This window comes from Rousettus aegyptiacus, unplaced genomic scaffold (genome assembly GCF_014176215.1).
Source record: "Rousettus aegyptiacus isolate mRouAeg1 unplaced genomic scaffold, mRouAeg1.p scaffold_m13_p_11, whole genome shotgun sequence".
NCBI lineage: Eukaryota > Metazoa > Chordata > Mammalia > Chiroptera > Pteropodidae > Rousettus > Rousettus aegyptiacus.
Window position 1 is genome coordinate 33,979,763 of NW_023416286.1, and position 22,666 is coordinate 34,002,428.

The 22,666-nt window shown below is 34.7% G+C and overlaps 1 protein-coding gene across 4 annotated transcripts in view; it reads left to right on the top strand.

Annotated features, from left to right (window-relative positions):
* ASB5 (ankyrin repeat and SOCS box containing 5) overlaps window positions 1-22,666 on the top strand; it is a 77,021-nt gene that overhangs the window by 34,050 nt on the left and 20,305 nt on the right. The gene's annotated exons all lie outside the window — the stretch shown is intronic.

Below are 22,666 nucleotides of genomic sequence, written 5' to 3' on the forward strand. Positions count from 1 at the left end.
TTGTAAATTTCTGGTTACAGAAAATATTTGTTTTTAACTCTCCTTCATGGTTTCATAAAAAAGAAAATTACTTTGCTTTATCAATGTTTGGGTTAATAAAATCAAGGTATCATTTCAAAGTAGATTAATGGAAACATATTATTAAATATACATTTTTCTATTAATATTTAAAAATTTTAAAAATTTTATTTGCCAAGCCGTAGTTTTAGAGGCTTCAGTTTCTGTTTACACTTCAATTGTCCTTTAATTTGTACACAAATTTTTATGATTTTTAATTCAAGTATTTAGTTATATGTAAAATAAGTGTTATTAAAGAGATTCAAAGGTTCTGTTTGTCTTTCACGACTTTTATTTTACTAAGATTAACCACTTGTTTATGAAATAATGCACACTGTGTCAAATATTAAGATTTATGGCATGTGTTTTTCTGATGGATTGTTGCTTTGCTTGATTTGTAAAAAAATTAATTAGAAGAGGATAGGAATATGAATTAACAAATTTTATACGTGTACATCCATCCATGTTTCTTAGAAGAAATTGAAATATTAGACCAACTGAGAAACAATAATTTTAATGGTAGACTTTAAAGGTTGTGAAATCATTTACAATCTATTGGACTGATATCTGTACAATAAAAGCAATTCTTATAGTGGGTTTCAAGGTGACATTTTAATTGTTTATAGTCTTTTGATTAATTTCTGGTTTGAAAATAAGCGGGCAAACATGATTATTTTAGAGCCCAAAATACCTCTAAAGTAACTTAAAATTTCAGAATTAAAGAATGTAATTAAAGAATGTAATATAAAAAAGAGCACTTAGAGTAGAAAACTTGCCTTCTTAAATGATTTTTCTACATTTTCAACTTATGAAAAGTCATTTTAACTCTAGAGTACTCTTTAGGTGCATGGAAAGTTGAGTGAAAGTAGAAAATATTTTTTTGGTGTGTGAGGTAGATAATATTTTTCCCAAGAAAAACTTTTCTTATACAAAGTAAGGACTTCATGTACTCATTTAAAGTGAAGAAAATCTAAATGTCAGAATGCAATTTTCACATGGAAGGTGGGATCTAGAGGAAATAGTGGTATTTAATCATCTGCCCACCAGCTCTCCTTCCTAACAGGTATAACTTTTTAAATGTGGCATACATTATGTTGGTAAGTGAAGTATTTTGTTTAAAACACAGCAAACATAAAAGACTTGATTTTAAAAAAATCACATTTTTAGATATAAAGCTAAATAGATTATATGATCATAAGGTCCTAAAGTTTACTCTCTTAGGCAGCTTATAGCTCATTACTTCAAAGTCAAATCTTGTCTGCGTAGTATGAAAATTGCCATACATAAAAATATGAAATATGGGCTAAAAATCCACATTTCTTTGTGAGTTGACAAGGGTTTTAGAAGCAGCTTTGGAAGCTCCTTTTCAAACATATTTACAAATAAGAATAAATAATCATCCCCTCTGTAGTCTACTCTCGGTGTGCTTAAGCTGGGAACTCATTGGAATATATTAAATGGCTTCTATGTTCTTGTTTACCTTTGTCAGTCTGTGTTAAGACATATTAGAACTCTAGGATTATGTCGCAAAAAAGAAAGCAATTATCACTCACAGTTAGAAAACACTTTTCCTGGGAATATCAAGTTTTTAAAAATTTTATTTTGTGTTGTTTTTAATATTGGATCTATTTCACAAAATTTTGTCTTCTAATACCTTACATTAATTTATATGTTAAATAGAATATATCATGATAATTTTCATTCAGTGCAAGCAAAATTAGTCTTCAGGTTTTTATATTGGAAGGCAATCAGATATCTTGCAAACTCTTTCTTGATCATCTATCTCTAAGAATTAATTCTTCCTTGCCCAGGAAATTATTACTTTCTTCATTTTAATATAGCTTTTTTTTTTATTCATTACAATTAAACTATTTTTATTTTGATCGTATTTTTATAATTAACTAATCAAGCTTAATTGCCTTTGCTTAATCTGGCAATTTCCTCCTTCCTAGGAAAGATTATCACCTTCACTCCACTTTGAATTAGGTTTCTCCTTCCTACTTTCAAGACTTAGCCAGATTGTTCCCCAACATTTCTGATGTAGGCTTGCCAAATTCCATGAAATATGAGCTGATGTGTGTATTTTCATGTCTTTCACAATCACAGAAGACCATGTTGACAACATTCTGATGTCCTCCCCACGAGCAGTAATGCTGTGATATGAAATGATAGAGATTGTGTCTTCCTAGATATGATTGGACATCAGCTCATTGTATTAAACAAATGTTGAATGGTCTTTTTAAAGCACTTTGCAATGAGGCTTCTGGCCAAGATATGATTATGCAACAAGAATGTTGAAAGGCTAAATGGTAGCTAAAATAGCTTAAGGTTATTTCTTTCTTGATTTCTTTGGTATTCCAGTAAACCTAACATATCTTTTGTATGAAAAATTTTTATCAACTTCACCATCATACTAAAGGCCCTATTTGTTATGATTTTCTATATAACTACCTCCTGTATCATTCTTGCCATTTAATATCCTGATGATAATCTCTATATACCAGAGGTCTAGCTTATTTTTAAAGCTAACACTCTACTTTGAGATTGACAGTGAAAGGTGTTTTCAACTGTAATATCAAACAGTACAGAGAGCAAAAGATGGTGTGAGGGAGTACGCTGATTTCTGAAATCATTCCCAGGACCTAGAAGAAGCCATGAACTACTAATATCCCAAGAGGCAGCTCCTATCTTCTGTTAAGGCTAATTTTGTTCAAGTTTTATCTGAGGCTCTGAAAGGAGTGTAGAAGTTTTACCTACAAGTGGACAGGGCCAGTTCTAAGACCTGTTGTTTGAGCACCCCTGATATTAAGGAACTAAAGAAACAGAATATAACAATGGCAAAATGTGCTGTTCCCACCTGTAAGTAAGGATATTATTCTAATTAAGGAGATGGTGTATCAGCACATAATAATTGCTTTCCAGAAATACTAAATACCAAATGAATCTAAAGAATGGAAAGGTTAGTTTTAGATCTGGACCTTCAGAGATATTTTCATGAAGGAGATAGATCTTGAGTTGACCCCAGGAATAAATAGTAGCATGAATTTACGGGTACACATAGAATATGAAGAGATTTGACTGGAGAAGATGGTTCATGAAGTGGAAAAATGATAATAAATTGGGCACAGTTATGGAAGAATTTAAATGGCAAGCTAAGCAATTGGAACTTAACTTTGAAAGTGGTAGAAATCACTGAAAGTTTCTGGTATAAGTGAAGGTGGGAAAATGGGGAAAGACCTGTAAATCCTAATTCAAAGTAGGTTTATTTGTAGTGATCTTTGGAGTTGAGCAATAAGACAGGTTCGAAGTAGATAGACCAGTAGGCCCCTCCCGTAAGGCAATGAGGACCTAGACTTGTCTGGTGGTGCTGGTATGTATAGAAAAGAAGGAATCACTATAAAAAAAGAGAAGAAAAGAAAAGAAAAGAAAAGAAAAGAAAAGAAAAGATGAAAAGAAGAATGAATGAATCTGATGAATCCTTTAAATAGCATTGCCAGAGAGAGCAAATGTTACCTTAGGCAACTGATTTTCTCCCAGAATTAGATTTAATGTAGCTAAAAAAAAAAATATGTCAGTCAGAAACATATTAATTACCCACACAGGAGAGTCTGCAATTCCCAGCTAATGCCACCCCAAAGACGTGGCATCCTTAGCTGCTTGATGAGTCTGGTAGGTTGCCTATCTCTAGTGTGAAATATCAGGATAAATCAGGAAGTAGTAGAACTAGAATCTTAATTCTAGTCTGGCATTTAATTTATTTAATGTGTTCCCGTTGTCCCACTTTTTCGTCACCAGTTAGTAACTTCTGATTATAATTCAATTCTCCATCTAGATTTGTCAACAGGAAGAAAATGTGCTAGCTTGGCCCAGCAGTGTTTTAGTCTATCTGACACTAGGGTCATCGTTGTAAATTAATGTATTTGCATCTTGATATATCAATTTTTGGGATTTTGTGCTCTTTGAGTTGTAAATCTACCTTCAAGATGTGAATTTGCTCCAGCTTTGTTGATAGATCAAGTTTCCAAGTGTGCAAGGCCATGGACCAAATTCTAGACTGTGGAAAATACATCAGGCTAATGTCTCTCTGTGAGGCTGCTTGAAAAACAATCTCATGACACCTAACCTCTTCAGGCACTCCTTTCCTGGTTGAGACCTTATATAGAATAGAGAATGGATGTGAAATCATCTGATAGGTTATTTATGCTTGTGATTTCATAAATTCGTTTTTAGGGTTCCCATTAAGCACGCGATTTTTTTTTTTTTTTATTTAATGGGTCTATTGTTGACACTTGGAAACAGGCTGCACAGGCTGCAATGTTAAAGTTCCGCCACTACAAGTCAAAGTATTTGTCATTTGGAGACTAGTATAACCAGGGTAAGAAAAGCAGCTAGGATTTTATAGAATGTAATATCATTGTTTCCTCTATCAGTAAAGTCCCTACTAGGACTGAAAACATTTCAGGAATTTAATTTTACAGCAGATGCCAGCAACAGCAGCAGCAGTGATACTTATACTGGTTTCTGAGGAGCAACTCATTTCGTGTGATTTTGGTGCTACTGTGTTGATTTTGTATGAGGTTAGTTTCATCAGGAACATTTCTTGAAATCTCAGCAGTGACAAATTTCAAGAGACAAATCTGTAGGATGACTTCTTTCTTGGTGTTCACTAAACAAAGGTACAAAAATACCTTAAAGATGTGAGAGTTTTGGGATACATTTTCTATACTTAGGTAAAACTCCACATAAGAACAACTTAAATCAATAGAACTGTTCTATGTGACAAAAGGCATGACATTATAATCAAAAGTGCTATAAAAAATTTTTTTAAGAGATTTTAATTTTGCCCATGTTATATTGATTTTCAGATATGCCAGAGCACTTTTTTGGAAGAAATGATTACAATACTGAATTAAGAATGGAATCTGGAGACAAAGTTTCAAGTTTATAATAGATGGTTTTTTAATGTATTCTTTCTTATTCCTCTATATTTGGAGAAACATGAATTTTTAGAATTAAGGAACTTTGCATAGCTGATTATAGCTTAGGAGGGATCAATTTTCTTAGGAATACTCTTCTCATTTCTTTTTGTTCCTTTTTTCCTCATTTTAGCCATTAATTTATTTGCTCATTTATTACTTACATCATTTACTTATGTGTCTTCTATGTCAAAGCCCTGTGCTGGTATTAAGGATAAAATGAACAAACACACCACAGTCCCTTTCCTAAAGTTGTGTATAGTTAAGTGGGAGAGACAGACAAATAACCAAGTCACTTAAAAGTGTGTAAGTCCGACTTTACAAGGTTAAAGAAAGTGTTCTGAGAGCACAGAGGAGAGAGTACAGGGAAAATACTTCTGCCTGGGATATGTCAGTTAAACAAAAGCTGTATCAACAATATACATGCGTCCTTATCCATAATGCTTGAAAGGTTTTCAATTTCACACTTTTATCCTCTATTCACTTTTCACGTCAACTTTTATCGTTATTATTATTATTATTATACTCATATACCTCCTGCCTAAATCTTTACCTAAAGGTTCAGAGTTTTATTGTTAAAAGAATTTATTTTTAAGAAAGAACAAGTATGATCATTGCTTATCCATTAAGCTTTTTGAAAACTGCCAAGTACTTTGGTAAAAATTTTCAAAACAAATTTTGTATGTATTGATAGATGACATTGTTATCATCAGCTCTAAAGTTTTTATATAGTAAGGAATATTAAAGGATCAAAGCTAGGTCTTGACCTACTTTCCAATTTACTTCTTTTAGGAGGTGGTAATTGATTAAAATAAGCTATTTTTCTTCTTACTTGACATAGCCAATACAGTTTTGAATTTAATTCAGTTTAATAAATACTTGAATACATACTCTGCTCCTGACACAATATTATGTGAACATGTACACAGGATACATGTGTATTTATATACATATGGGTGTGAACATATATGTATTTATATATTTACCACATATTGCACATGACCTATGTTTAGAGTAAAAGGAGACTTAGGTGAGTGGAGCCAAATCTTGCATATGTATAACGACCAAACATCAAGCAAGTAGAAAGTTATAAGGTGCTACATTAAGTTTTGCAATGAATGTTCTCTTAGGAAGTCCATTGAGAGTATCAGACCCTTCATAGAGAAGGTAAAACTTAAGGTAAAACTTCAAAGGCAGATCATATCTGGTTCTGTGCAAGGTGGATGAAACCAAGCTGAATATGAAGACAAAGAGAAAGTTTATAATACAGAACTAAACAAGCCTGGTTCATCTGGGACGAAGGTTGAAGTCTAAACCTTAGATAAGGACATATTGTTGGGTGCTTTGTGCTGATGTGAAAAATAAATACATCTTCTCAAATCACACATCCAAACATAAGTGGTTCTATTAAGAGCTTTCATTCACTAATGATGGAAATAATTACCACTATAAGTATTTTTATAAAATCCTTGGTGTAATGAGTTAATTTGTCATTGTATGTATTTCATGAACCACATCTCAGAGAAGATAGAATACCTTCTCGATGTTAACTTGTCAGTGCACATCCTCAGAGTGGCTCCCTGGCAGTTCTGTGGGTTCCTGCAACAATTTTAGGACGTTAAGCTCATTTCCCAACCTGGAGAGGAGAGCAGAAAGTTTATTTTCAGTGACAGACAAAGCATGTCATTGAAAGCAGGTAGAGTATTTGTAATGCCTCTTTCTCCAAAACCGCCATCAAATAGTTTTGGAAGGAAAGAGAAGAGAAAGGAAAGGAAAAGAAGGGAAGAAAAGGGAGGGAAAGGAGGAAGGAAGGAAGGAAGGAAGGAAGGAAGGAAGGAAGGAAGGAAGGAAGGAAGGAAGGAAGGAAGGAAGGAAGGAAGGAAGGGTGAGTTTGCTTAGGACTGTGTAAACTTTTGGCTTTTCTTCTTTACGAACTGCATAAAGAACAAGTCATTCATTCTTTCTAGACTTCTCTCAGCAATGCTGCAAAGCAGACCTTTTAACACTGGAAATGTCCAAAGAATATCAGATCTGGAAGAAAGAGGCTTAAGGAGTCTCATAAATCGTTAGCACTTCCAGGTGGGCTGTGATTAAACAAGTCCATTTTGAAATTTAGGTTGAGGGACAACATGTATTAGAATGACCTTTTTTCTCAATCCTATAATTCTCTATTGGTTACAGGATTTCATAAACTGCCTTTTAAGTAGATTTGAGAATTTTCTACAAGAGCCTCAGGGACCGAGAGGTTAGGGTGGTATGAGGGGACAAGGTTCCCATTGCCCCCTCCCCCTCTCTGAACAGAATGACTCTAATGAATCTTCAGCAGTGGGGCTTTAAGAGGAATTTTTCTTTAACAGAAAGGATAAACTCATGTTTAAAACTAAGCTATCCTAGTTTATTTCAAATGTTATATGTCACGTGCATCCTTACAGAGCCTAACCACCTTATAAAATGAATCCTGACTGAATATCCTTGCAGCATTCTTTCCTAGGGATTAAAACAACAGTAAATATTTTGGACCCGTTAGGAATGTGCATAACTATGTGAGATGGCAGGAAGGAATCCTCTCTCCACCAGAGCGGCTAAAATTTCCATGTCATCATTACCTACCGAGCAAAATAGAAACGTTCAGAAATACTTACCCTCTTTCCAGAAGGCTTAGAGTCTTAAACTATGTACGGGCAGAGTACAAACTAACTGAAATTTAATGCCGAAATGCCATTCATGTTCTTAAATAGAAACATTGGCTCCACTCAGCCATCAAGTGTGCAGCTAGATTTAAATAAAAATGGACAATGACACAATTAAAGTTCAGGCCCAGCGATGGCAAATCCGCTCCTCGCCGTCATCACACAGTGAAGTTCCTTGTTAATTGACTGAGTCAGGTAGGCTGCTGCTCAAGTACTGAAGGAAGTTACACCACACACTACAATAGCAGTTAAATAATGAGCCCATGTGTAATGATGAGTCTGTGAGCAACAACTCTTCAGTAACAGCCAAACTAATATTGATTAGGCGCTGAGATTTATGAGCTATCACCCATCGAGTGAAAGTAGTAAGCCATTTTTTTGAGTGGAATGAGGCACCAAATAAATTTCTCAATTTGGAAGCTTGGTGTCTTATTTCCCTCTTGAACCATAATTATTTAGAATGGGGAATTGGGAAAAGGAAATAGTGCTAGTCCCTGTAGAGTTCAAATACATAGAATGACAGATCTATTGAGTCCAAGAACGAATATTTCTTCATAGTGACTCTCCAATAACTAAAATAAAAGGAGCTAAATGAAAATTGAGCATCTCTCCCTCTCTCAGTTCTTTGTAGTTATGATGAAATAACCCATCTAGTAAAATCTAGTAAAATATAAAATACAGTATAGAAGTTAAGTTTGATGGCTACTTACCATTACTCAAAGAATCAACAGAACAAGAGTAGTTTGGGTTGGAGAAATTACCTCCTGTACAATGAATATTGAATCCTAAAATGGTACTTGGATATCTAATTGGTGTAACATTCCCAGAATGTGAAAGAAAGAGAAATCTGTTTAAGTAAGCTTAATATTCAGGGTCAACTGGAAGTAATGATAAAATTTTTTAAAAGTTATTTTTATTTTGAAAGTTAATTGGATTCAGTGATTGAGATTTTTATAATTATTTAGAGCTTAATTTTTAAAAGCAAACAAATAACCGCGAACCTGGTTCTACAGCTTTATAATGAATATTTTGATTATTAAAAAAACAAGATTTTGAAGGACAAACAATTTAATTAGAAGGAAATAAAAAGAATTTTGTAATTAAGGCTCATGAAGCAAACGTGATTCTTGCCTAATAGTTAGATACTGAATTATCACAGGACCACAGGGTAAAAACAGCTGTTATTCTGGAGGAGGAGAAAAGTCACTTAGTCCTTGAAATAACTGCCAATGGCATACAGGAAAAACAGTGCCTTGGATACTGAAGAAACTCAGAAAATATTTATGGAATAAATAGAAGATCTTAAATTAGGGAAAAATGGAGTTTTAAACCACATTGCAGACAACCATGATTTAGCCACTACAAATTTTTCTATTATGTCTCTAGCACTTTCTAGTTGTGTTATCTTAGGAAAGTTGTTTAAAGTCTATAGCTCTCAGTTTCTTTAGTAAATGGAAATAGTGATATTTATTTCAGAGAGTTATTGTAAATTTCATATGAGATATAATTTATTACCTAAACTATTTGCCACAATGTCTGGCATATAGATAATGTTCCACAAATTTTGGCTCTTTATATTGTTCTTTAAACTTTTCAAAAACAGAACAAAGAATCTCACAATTTAGTAACACAGAGAAGCATCAGTAAGAAAAGGTGGTGAAATTATAATAAATTATATTTTCTAAACAATTGCTGTAAGTACATGATAATACCAGACTTACCTGCTAAGCAGGTGTTGTGCTTTGGCACCATGTTAGCTCTTTAGGGAGGTTTCAGAACTTAAGCAGTTGGTTTTATGTACGTGCCGATTTAAAAACAACAAACTGAAGCTCTGAAAAAATTATGTAAAAGTTGTCAACTTTTTTAGTTAGTAACTGGAAGACGCAGACTTCAACTCAGATCCCATTTCTGAGCTTTTCCTCTCAACCAGCTGCCTGTTCCACTACTGATCTGTCACACCACGTGAACAAGGGCCATGGCAGAATCAAGCCTCCAGCTCCTAAGATCTCTGTGCCATCCATGCGATCTGTCTACTGGCCCTTTCCATGCAGAGTTTTAACTATTTAAAAAGCATTCGAAGTGCAAACTTTTCCAAAAACACAAGCAAAAAATTTGTTTTCTGCATTTAAGACCTATGCTATTCCTGTCATTCAGGTATTTTTCTACGACAGCCTTTACACACACACACACACACACACACACACACACACACACACACGCACAGAAATAAAAATAAAAAGCAAGACATTCTGAGCCATAACATAGAATTGGAGCATGGCAATGCAGAGAGCTTGACTAGCATGGCTGAGCCTCGCCAGAATGCCGTGGTAGAAAGGCTGGTGCAGAGCGGGCATTTTAAAATTACTTGCAGAAATTTTTTCTACAGTCTTACTCTGTCCATGAAACTCTACTTGCCAGAAATTCTTCGGAAAAAAATGTATTCCTGGGCAAACCTGGTCATGACTATGCTGTAAGAAACCTACAATTTTTCTGGAAGAGTATTATGAGAAACGTGTAGTGGCATATTGCAACAGCGTGCAACAGCAAATTTCCGGTTACTGTTTTAGAGTGGTGCCACGGAAAGAGTCAAAGCTACTTAACCTCCAACAGATCAGGGCATCAGACGTTAAGTTCTCCTGCCAAACATTCCCTTTTGCTCTTTATTTTCTTTTCTCTTAATCCCTGGCATCTTAAAAGGGAAGACAAAAAAAAAAAAAAAACAGTAAAGACAGCACAAACCGTGAAGTGCTGAGTCAGCAGTTCAGGGATTTGACAATTTTTCCTTTATTTTCTCTGCTCCTTTCTCCCAGGTGGTCTCCCCAGGAAGAAAACAGAACTTTTTTTTCCCACTGAATACATCTTATTAAAAAGTTTTTTTCCTTATGAGGAAGGAGAAAAATAGACCTTTAAAAAATTTTTTTTAATCAGAATTATATTTGTAAATAAGGATGCAGAATTATTCCATAGAATCATCAAATAACCTTAAACTATAGCAATATGTTAAATTATACACAGGCCCTATACCTCTCCAAGAGCTTGGAGGAACATTTGATCTTTTATCAGGCCACTCAAGGACAATCTGAAGGTGGCTAAGTCACTCTCCAAAAAATAATAAATCACAAATAATGATTTTTGTCTTCTCTCTTCAGTATGAGACCATTAAATTGCATATATTACCATCAGGAAACAAAGTGATGATCCGGAACAGGAACGTTAAGGCCGTTACGAGGTCTGAGGTGTAGTTTTCCTCCTACAATATTCATAGCTAGGTGTGAATCTCAACTTCATGTCAGAAATGAGTGTTACTACTGAAAGTGTGGCAGAAATGGAATGATGGCAGAAGAACTTTCTCTAAATGTGATGTCTTATGGCAACTTCACAAACTGGAGGATAGCATTTTTTGAGCAACACAGCCAGTAGTCTATGGCGATCCACATCTGCAGAAGCTAGCTTAGCCTTCAATAGATGCTTATGGAATAATGCTGCTTGTACAATACTGGCCATTTGTTTTATGGGGTGTAGAAGCCCAGTTGTTGTAATATCAGAATTGTAATATTCTAGCAGAAATACTATTTTTAAAAATAGCTAAATCCTAGGTACTTTTGAAGGTATGTTTAAAACTTGGTAAAGTACTGATCAAAGAGAGAGAGAGAGAGCAGAATACGTGCATGGTTGTATTTTATAAGTTGTGTATAAAACAGTTTTTATAGTAAATTACTGAATTTTTGTCTTACCATGTAAACTTGTTACTTAAAAAGAGTCCCTTTGGAAATAAACCATATAAATTTTTTCATATACTCCATTTTCTTAAATTGAAGCACATCTCATGTGTTACTTTTCTAGTAAATATGCGGTTAATGTGGTAGACAGAGAAGATGAGAAGTGAAAAAAGTAAACATTCTCTTCAACATAAAGTGAGCCCCTAATTTCTTAAATTCCCTGTGATTGCACTTGATAGGGGTGGTTAGTGTGTCTTTTAACATTTTTCATCCCTAACTTTGACTCGACATGACCTACCTCACACTTTCTAATGATAGTAGGTCATATTTTTGTGGTTATTCACAAAGTCTTTCCTTACGTACTCTCTCTTTTCATTCTTGTAACTGTCTTTTGCAAAGTAGGTGGTATTATACTTCTTTTACAAAAGAAGAAAACGGAAGTTTAAAAACATGTAGAGGGACTTGTCCAAGGTGATTGAGTTAGAGGAAAGTCAGACTATGAGCCCATCTTTTGATGTTGCTTCTGACATGGCTCATCTAGACCACTTGTGAGATTTTGTTTCTTTGCCTATATGATGAAACAAGCAGAGTGTTTTTCCCAGAGTTTTCTGCATATTGGGTTGCAGTCTATCTTTCATGGGTTTTGTAATAATCTTAACTAGATAGAATGACTTAATACTTTCTGTCTGCTTTCTCCCTGTTCACGTGATATGCCAAACAAATTCAACACTGACCAAGTTGGGTCATTCATTACTAGCCTGTAAACCTTGTGAAGATAGGGACTCATTTCATCCTCGGAGCTTAGAAAAATGCCTAGCACTTGGCAAGTACTTAATGATAGTTGAGGAAGGAAGGAATCAAAGAAGGAAAAAAGGGAGAAAGTGAGGGGGTTCAAATTTAAGTTCGTGGATTTTATTACCACTTTCAACCTGGGGCATTGCCTGCTATAATCGTGCCTTGCCCAGGGGAGTGGTTGGCATACACTGGATAAATGTTAATGGAGAGACACCATGGGTTAATTCTCACAGAACAAATGAAGACAGAAAATCAGTACCGTGCAGAAATTATAACTAATACTCTCCACTCCTTCCTTTTCTTAATTAGACTTATCATCCCTTTTCCCCGATTCTTTTTAGCCTCATGAATTGGCAATAGCCATCCTCCCCAAATCAAACAAACTCTTTACGTGTTTCTTTTTAACTGGAATCAGTTAAAGGCTCTTCATGTACTTAAGCATCTCTTTTTTTTATCTCTTTCAATTCAAAGATTTTTTGCCTTTTGCTGAAGAGTGCTACCTGTTTCCCTCTAGAGTTGTCATGTTAAGTAAATGCATTTTTATTAATATTTTAAAAATTCTGAGCTAACTTTCAAATATTATTAAAATTTCTTCTTTATTCATTTAAATTGAATACGCTATTTCGACGTGTGAATAGCAAGCATAAAACACCCCCAACACCAGATAGCAGAACTGTAACTGACAGGAGATGGCTCTTTTTCCCTCTAAAGCAGATCAGAAATCTGTCAGGTGCTAGGAGGTGTGACATATAACTTAGGATCAATACCTGCTGAAAACGATATCTCTAGATTTCAGTTTTTCACCATTCAAGCCACTCTGTTTATTACTCCTGTGCCCCAAATTCTTTAGTATCTGTTTTAGTGTACAAAGTGGTAGGAATGATAACTAACTATATTATGTATTTTAAATCTTGCCTTGCCTATGCACCTGAATGGGGTCTTCATATACAGGCAGCTAGATGATTACAGTGGGAGTAATGACTTGTTTCAGCGTCGGGAACTCTTTTAGGTAGTTAAGGTAACGAAAAGGCAACACAGAGCAGCAGCCCCACAGTGTGGGTTAGGCCTCCTGGTTGGCCAAGGAGAGACTGCCCACAGCCTTCTGGAGCTGGTCCGCTAGGGTCTGTGGTGCCACCTTGGCTTGCAAAGTTGGAGCTGAGGCAACACACCTAGGAGTCCTGACTTTCTGTGCCTTCTGCTCTAGGACCTGCTTCTGCAAGTATGTTCAGCATGGTGGAAACAAACAACAGTAGACCTCTCTCTTCAATTTTCTTGAAAAAATATCTACATAAAACACTCTAGCTGTTGCTAACGCCTCAGCCTTCCACGTGCTCGCAGTTAGTGGTGGCTAGAACTTTGGAGAAGGATTACGTGTAAAGTTGTTTTGACATTAGGTCCTTGTCCGTGGTGCATATCAGATTTTCTTCCCAGCAGCTGTCGTGTTCAGACTAGAGAACACAGGTCGCTGATTTAATTCTTTGTATAAATTTGTGACGCTTTTTAAATTGCAAGCTTGCAGTAGTAGAAATAGAACACTTCTGTGGACAAAGCAGGTAAAGGAGAGAAGTGTCCTTTTTATGAGAATAGTAAATACTAACCCGGTTCTTAGTTATAAACCAGGGGCTGTTCTAAACATGTACAATAATAAACTTATTTAATCGTTACAGAAACCTTATGATGGAGGTGCTACTGTTTAGTAGATATGTTCTTGCCTTCCTTCTTCGTACTCACTGGTTTAGATTTGTCTGCCCATGGTATTAAGTACCAGTTTTGTATATTGGCAAGAGCACAGGTAGGAAGCAGGCAATCTTGGTTTTAGTCTTGCTTCACTGGTAATGCTCTGGGTAACTCTGAAGACACCACCTTCCCTCTCTCAACTTCAGTTTCTATATCTGCAAAACAAAGGAGTTAGGCAAGGTTGGTGGGTTTTGAATCTTTTTTTTTTTTTTTTTTAAGCCATTGCTTTTTGGGGGGTGATGACCCGGAAGCTCAATTTGTAAAGCTGGTGGGGTGGATGCTGCTCTGTTTGAAGACAGGACGCCATATTGGCTGCCGCACCCTGGAGCAGCTCTCTTCAACTCGTAGGGGTCTTTGAAGACATTTACAAATCACTAAAGTAGATGATGTCTAAGTCTGCTTATAACTCTGAAACGCGATGGTTCGTTCATGCTATTTTGACTATTGGTGGATCACTTCTGTACCAGAGAAGCTTTTCCACAGAGAACCCAAGTTCCTTTTTATGGATGTATCACACCCATGACTTCACCAGTCCTGTTCCAAAACTTGGACACTGTACTCAGCTGAACTCCGCAGAATGACTGGAGGAAGTCCAGATAACATATAATGACAATCATTTCAGAACAGTCCCTGGAGTCTCACACACAAGTTTTCAGTTATTCACTTCCAGGACCACATATGATCACTTGAAGCACACTGTTGGCAATTTTGCTGTCCAGCCATGCTGGGGTCCTGTCGCCTCTCATTTTTTCTCATCCTCTCCAAGTACACACTTTCAGTACTAAGGAAGTCCCTAGGTCATCTAGGATGCTCTGTTTCATGGAGGTGAACAGTGAGTCCTCAGCACAAATAGGAGAAGAGCTAAAGTATCCTGTAACCCTCTGTCAGAGAGCAGATATTCAGCAGATTTGGGGAGTGGAGGCAAACAGGGAGGCCCCCAAATATTGCAGCTTAGAATAAAGATCATCAGGGTAAGAAGAGCCAAGTGCTTCCTCGGCTCTTATTGGGGTGTTACATTTTCTCTTCCTTGATTTTATTGGCTGGCCTCTTTTGGTTAATTAGTATTTTCTTAATCATAAATTACATCTGGAAAAAAGAACAGAACTCATTTACAGAATTTAATAAAAGACTATAAAGCAGAAACCTGTTTAACCACCATCCAAGTCAAGAAATAGAGAACATTCTTGGAACCCCAGAAGACTTTCAGATAACCCTTTCCAACCATAATGCCCTCTCCCTGTCCCCAAAGGGAGGTGATTAACATTTATAGTAATCATTTTCTCACCTTTCTTGATAGTTTCCACTTCTATGAATACATCCCAAATAAATAAGATTTGGTTTAGCCTTAAAATTTTATATAAATTGATTCATTCTCTAAATATTCTTTCAGGACATTTTTTCACTGACCAATATGATAAAAAGATTTATTTATATATCTCTGGAATTCATTCATTTTCAATGCTGTAAATCCCATTCCCAATAAGGGGCAGCTAAGAATGATATTGCTACAAACATCTAGTACAAAGAAGTTTGTGTAGCTCTAGGAGTGGAATTGCCTGATCATATAGCACGTGTATCTTCGATTTTCTAGTGTCACACTGTTTTCCAACGTGGTTGTATCGATAATGAACCCAGCAGTGTATGGGAATATGTGCGCTTCCCATTATTGATAATATTTGGTATTGTCAGTATTCTTAAATTTTGCCAGTCTGGGGGGTATAAAAGTGTATCTTATGATTTATATTTTATTTCCCTAATGATGCCATTTTCATGTTTGTTGGACATTTGTTCTTCTTTTGTGATATTTGCCATCTATTCCATAGGTCATTTTTTCATTAATTTTTAGAAGTTATTTTTATACTCTAACGATTAAATAGAAAATGGAAAAAACAAAAGAACTACTTACAACTACTTATTGTGGCTTAGCTTTTCACTTTTTATGGTTTTTATTTTGATGAATAGAAGCTCTTAATTTAAAAATAGTAGTCAAATTCATAAATCTTTTCCACTTCTATGTACTTCATGATCATGAAACTATTTTCTATGTTCTCTTCTTAAAGCTTTCCTTTCAAATTATCCATTTAAAATTGATTTTTTGAATGGTGTAAGCCTATTTTTTTTTCTAAGTGGATAGCCAATTCTATTTACATCATTTGCTGGAAAGTAAGTCAAATCTTTTGTAATCTAGTAACTGCAGCATCCTCTCTGCATAAGTATAGCGTCTATTCATGCACAAGTCTCCCTATGGGGCTTCTTATTTCATTTCTACAGGTCTATATCACACTTTGTTTCTACAGCTTTAGAATATATCTTAATACCTATGAGTGCAAGTCCCTACTTTATTCTATTTTCTCAGTAGTTTTGGTAATTTCTATCCTCAGTAATTTAAAATTCTATATATCGATTTTTAAAGCAACTTTTCTGGTTCACAAAACACCTGTTAGGTTTTTGTTGGAATTCATTTAACCTAATATGTAATCATTTCTTAGAGAAAGAATTCATATCTTTGCAATACTTGGCCTTCCAATGAATAAACATGATATATTTTCCCACTTATTTGGTTTTCTTTAATGTCTCTCAGAAATGTCTTATGATTATCTTGAGGAGGACTTACATTTTTGAGAAAATTTATTCCTCAATACTGAATTATTTTATGTCACAATAGATAGTATCTTGTTAATTTTTTTCATTTTCCACCTGTAGGTTATTGGCATAAATACAATTAATTTCGAATAGTAAATTTATACCCAGCAACTTGTTAGATTCTTTTATTAATTCTAATAAGAATCTGTAGGTTCTGTGGGTTTTTAGATAGAAAATCATATTACTTGTGAATATAACAGATTTATTTCTTCTTTTCTAATTGTTATACCATTTTAAATTTCTTCTTTATTTTATGGGTTAAAATCTTCAATGCAACTTATGAATAATAGTGTCCATTTCTGTTTTTCAATTCAGAGAGAAAGTTTTAAACATTTTGCCATTAAGTTTTTTAAAGAAGTTCCTTATCATTCCTGTGATGTTAGTGGAGTTTCGTTTTGTGTGTTAATAACTACAGTACTTTTGTTTGCGCATACATCTGGGCATTCTAGATACTGAAGGAGAGCTTGCTTCTCCAAATGTGTGTGTGTGTGTGTGCGTGTGTGTGTGTGTGTGTGTGTGTGTGTGTGTGTGTGTGTGGTGTGTTTTAGCATTATTTATATCCTCAGTGTTGTAGTTCACATTTGGCCTTACTATCTGGGAGACAGTTCACAGTGCCCACACTCACTAAACAAGCAACTGCCCTATGGTGTGAGCTGACCACTTCCGCATTCTGTGTACACATCCAGTGCTGTGATACTGGTTTAAACTATATGATCTTTCAGAGTCCATTCCGTACATCTTGGACACATGTACTGCACATTTCTGATAGATGGTCTGGAAAATTCTATTTTAAGATTATTTTTTCCCAACATTTTAAAAACTTGTTTCAGAAAAATCTGACTTAACAGCATCATTCTTCCTTTCTCCCTGTTATATCCTGGCCCATCAATTATCCTCATAGCTCTGTAAAGGTTTAAATAACTATTACTAATTTTATACCAGGATCAATTTAGGAGGATTTTAGGGTTTACATAGTTTATGTAACAGGTCTCATTGCTTCCTAATAATGAACTGAGGAATGATTAAAGTGATCTGAAAACTCCTGAAAAGCCAGGTTCAGAGTACAGATTATAAGGAGGACAGTGGCTAAGATGAGGTACAGGTCACTTTAGCTGAAGTGACTGTTCACAGTTTGGTTATTTTCACCTGATATAGGATAAAATTGAGATTTATCTAAGAGATGACTGCTTTTAGAGGAAGCCTCTCTCTGCACTCGCTGTAAGATCTTGTTTCTAAAGAGGACTTACAGACGTAAATCACATATTGTGCTTTAGAGTGATAATTGTTAGATAACAAGTAGCACTTTTTGTATGTTGTGCATGGATATAAGTAGTTATGGATGCAAATATGGTTTACATGTGATGCCTCATACGACAATGAATTTGTTCTGGGTACATGAGGCATGTGTAGCTCCAAACTTATATTTAAAAGATGCTACTTATACAGACAAGATTATAGCTACAATTTTATTTTGGCTCTCCTTAATGCTCGAATTAGCATAAAATTTAAAGCATCATGTTACTAAATAAATAAATACAATATGTAACTTTCAGAGAAGAAAGTAAAATGGAATTAGAAAATTAATCAAATCTCACTCTTGAATACAGCTGCAGAAACCTTTTTAAAAATACCAGCAAGCCAAATCTAGCTGATTCCTCAATCAGCTTTCTAAGAGATCTGTTATGATAAGGTTTTCTATTTTAAATAACCTCCTGGCTTATAAATTGAGCAGAAACATAATACAACCCTGCAAAAGTTACCTTGGTATTATTTTGAAGCAAGTCCCAGCCACATCACTTAATCGATAGACAGAATGATTAGACGACGGCCAGAATAGATGTAGGGAAAACAGTAATGATTACGGTACAGTAATATATACTATGCAGTAGCTTGGTCTAGACCTCCGACTCAGTTGATGGAATTAGAAATGAATGAATATAGACATAATCAAAAGTAATTTAGAAGGAAAAATTAACATGATGGAGTAATGGGTTAGATTATGCACACTTTCACATCAACATTTGAAAGCCCTGAGGTAATGACAATTAAATTTATCAAGGGATTTTTAGTGTAAGACATAGGTATCATTGCGCATTTAAGAACTGCCATCAGTTCTTCATCTGTTAAACTGGCATTTACCTAGCAAAAAAACATAGGTAACATTAAACTTTGTTGAGTTCGGTTCAACTCAGCAAACCTCAGTAGGACTGTTCAAATCTTCTAGCTTCATCCCCACTGGAAAAAAATCTTCTAGAACCTAAGGAGTAATGATAAGCATATTCAAGAGACTTCATGATTCCAGACATTGCTATTGCTATTTCCAGTTACTTCAAAATCTGTGGTTCTTCCCTTTAAAACTTTTTTTTTCATTTCTAGTGTTTAAGTGTTTTCTAATGTTTTTGACTTTTATGTGAAAATGGCTGGTCTATTATATATTCTATCAATAAGCATTTCTTTCTTTGCAGCTAGTAAACTCACCTGTGACATAGGATTGATGTATATTTGAGTCTGCAGCTCTTCTGTGTTTTTATTGCTTCATTTTCATGGGGTATTTTTGTTTGGTGGTTTTGTTTTGCTCACAGAGTAACAAAGTCACATTTAGTATACCAGGAGCTATTTTATATACACGATTGTTACTGAGCAACTAATGAACCATGAAAATTTATGGGGTTTACCAGTAACTGAAGTACTTGAGAGTTGTGAGTTCTTAACTTGCTTTTTAACTTTACTACGAGATAGAAAGACAAGATTTGATGAAGTTAGCATGAATAATGCATTTATATCTACATTTACACTAGTAAGAGTAATGCCATAAACACCAATGTGAATTGAGGGCTAATTGTGTACAAGCATTGTTTTGATTTATGTAGTTATTCCTTTAATTTTCACAGGCAACCTGTGAGGTAAAATTGTTATCTTATTTTCCAGATAAGGAAATTGAGGCATTAAGAATATAAGTAATTTTCCCAAAGCAACAAGTTTAGTGTTTGGCTGACCTGGGATACGATCCAAGCTTCGGCATTTTGGTTGCAGAGTTAGAGTCCTAACTACTACACTATACTGGAAGGAGTGACTCTGTTAAAAAGTGGCTCTACTGAGATTTGTTTTAAATCAAATGTAGATAAATTGTTAGTACAAGTAAAATTGACTTAAAAATGTCACATCAATGAGTTTAAAATCTTTTGTTTCTATTGGCTGTGGTTAAACAATAAAATTAGGATTTTTTTTTTTTGAATGTTTTATATACTTTCTTCTAACTATATGTTTAGTGGAAGTCTGGGGAAATCTCAAGTCCTATTTTCAAGAATAGAATTGATATCTTTGGTTAGATTTCCCTTGTTTATTTTTTTCCTTCACAAAGGTATCTTTCATTTTTATATCTTTCCATTAATTTCACAGTTTATACAATAGTCAAATGATTTCAAAGATACCATGTTAAGAATCACAGCAATAGTGAAATAGCTTTTGCCTACTTCTTTGTGAAGTTCTTTTGGGTTTCACAAAAATCTTGGTAATGGAAATGTACTGTGCATGATAACGTCTTTATTGACTATCACTGGTTACCGCTTACAATTTATTAAAATTCAGTGAAAATTATAGGTAAATCAGGTATTTTATGGACATTTCTAGTAATAAGAAGCCATCACTGCAACCTAGTGATGGGAATTTCTGAGTCTGTCATGATCCTAGGAACCTTGGATCCCCAGATATACAAAAGTTGCTTAAATAGCGACTGAGGTCCACGCTATTTAAAATGCCTCTCTAGAGTCTAAGGTTTAAGTGAGCAGCAATGGTCTTTTTTCTTCGTGTCCCCAGGACAGAATACCTGGTATAAACAGGTGAACAAATGAATGAATGGCATTTTGCCACTTTGTCATTCATTACACACCTAGAAATTGATATGTGTTAGTAGTTAGAGTCTATGCTAGCCTCTCATAGTTTAAGCACTTAGGTATTTTGAATTAAAATTGTATTTTATTATTTTCTTTCCACATATAGGGATTAGTATTTGTGTCTTTTTAAAAAATCACTTATGCTATTTAGCACAGTTTAAAATATTACAAATTCAGGGACATCTTTTATTTTATAACTATATAGAAGATATTTTAAAATTTTTGAGATGATTTCAGCTCTCTTATTAACCAACATTCGAGTTTGGTAGAAATAGCCTGTAAGGAACAGCTAAAGGAAAACTACTTTCGTTGTGAAGTTTTCCGGACATTGGGGACTGGTTATTTTTCTCCATAGAAGCTTCTTAACATTTCGTTTCAAGATCTACAAAAAAATCTGTTTTATGCAGACATGTAATATTATTATTTCAAACTATATTTAACTTGATTTTATATTGTGCTTGTAATTTTTTAATCATACCCCCCAAAAGTTGGTACAATTGAAGAGACCTTCTTATATAACATTTATTCTCAAAGCATTGCATATACAAGCTGGTAAAATATTCTTCATTGCAGTATTTAGGCACTGCTGTTACGTGTGTGTGTTTGTAATGATCCAAACTATATTTTCTCTAGTAGTGAGTTTTCAGACCTCTGTGGCCTTTCCTAACAACTCAAAACCCACTAAGAGAGGGGCCACAAGATGTCACCGTAGGTTTCCCAGCAACCTCTATATCAGACCTGAATGACCCTAGAAACAAGGGTTAACTGTTAGGTAACAATCACTCAAATTTTCCCAGGATACTTAAGTTAGGCTTGCCCTCAGATCTCATCTGCCTCATTTTCCATCCTAGGCCAACAGATCTAGGTACTCATGTTTAAATAAAATAGAACAAAAAAATAAAATGGATCGAGAATGGGCCTCAGAGATGACTTTTAAGAGTTATATATATGCATGGCTTTGTAAAGAAACCCACAGCAAAGCTGATGCCAAGAACTGAATAATGGGCTCTTCCAGATGCGACTTTGCAAGGATGGCAGTTTGATACTAACAGGTAAAAGAGAATCTTTGTGATAATTTAAGGTAAAGATTTTATCTTGTACTTAGTGAACTCCTGGTAATCTGGAGAAAATAATCATTTACTTATTTATTCATTTTTAAAGATGAGATCTTATATTTTTTAAAAGACATTTAGAAAATGGAGATATCACACACTTTTGGCCAAGATAAAAGATTTGAGGGTCATATCAATTTAGAAATCATTATAGAAGATGGTTTATGAACTGAGCTGCTCTTTAGAAAATAAAAATTGCCAACCTATATTTGCTGATATATTAGAATTACATTTTTTGTGTGATTATGATATTGTAGTTATGATTACAAGGAGTCCTCATTTTTTAGAGCTACATCCTGAAATATTTGTGAATGTAAAGGTATAATGAGATTTGCTTCAAAATAATCTTAGGAGTGAGGGTGGGGAGGAATGTGGATTGGTTACATATGAAACAAGACTAGCCTAGACGTGAGTGGCTAACTGTTAAACTGAGTGATGGATAGTTTAAAGGTCTGAAATATTTCAGAGCTATAAGTGGTCTGGGAAGGTGCCAACTCGGATCCAAGCAGAGATCTACTCATCTAGATCTTAGGAATATGCCCTCAAAAATCTTTATCTGTAGATGACTCATTAATTAGTTCAGCTAAGCGCCATCATTTGGAAGCAATGAGCTCCTGAAATTTGTGATTGATCGTGTGAACTAAAGAGTTCACATTTATGTCCCACATTTAGCTTTTAAAATTGTCAGAAGGTGATCCAATTTTCTAGTTTTTCAGAACTTTTTGGGAAAGTGTATTCACTCCTAATCATGCCTTGCATAATTAAGTAGATTTCTATCATAATCCCTCTTAGATTTCATCTTTATATTTTGAAGTATTTAAAAGTATTAAGATTTCTTTCCCACAGGAGTGCCTCCATCTCTTTAATGCTTTCCAGCTTTTTCTTTGACACTTTCACAACCTTAACATTACTTTCACACTAAGGTTTGGTAACCAGACCATGCATAGGTCTCTGAGTTTTCAGATACATTGACATTGTTTAAAGAGGGACTTGAATGTCTCCTAGGAATAGAATTACCCTGTTTCATTTCCTATATTCTTCCTA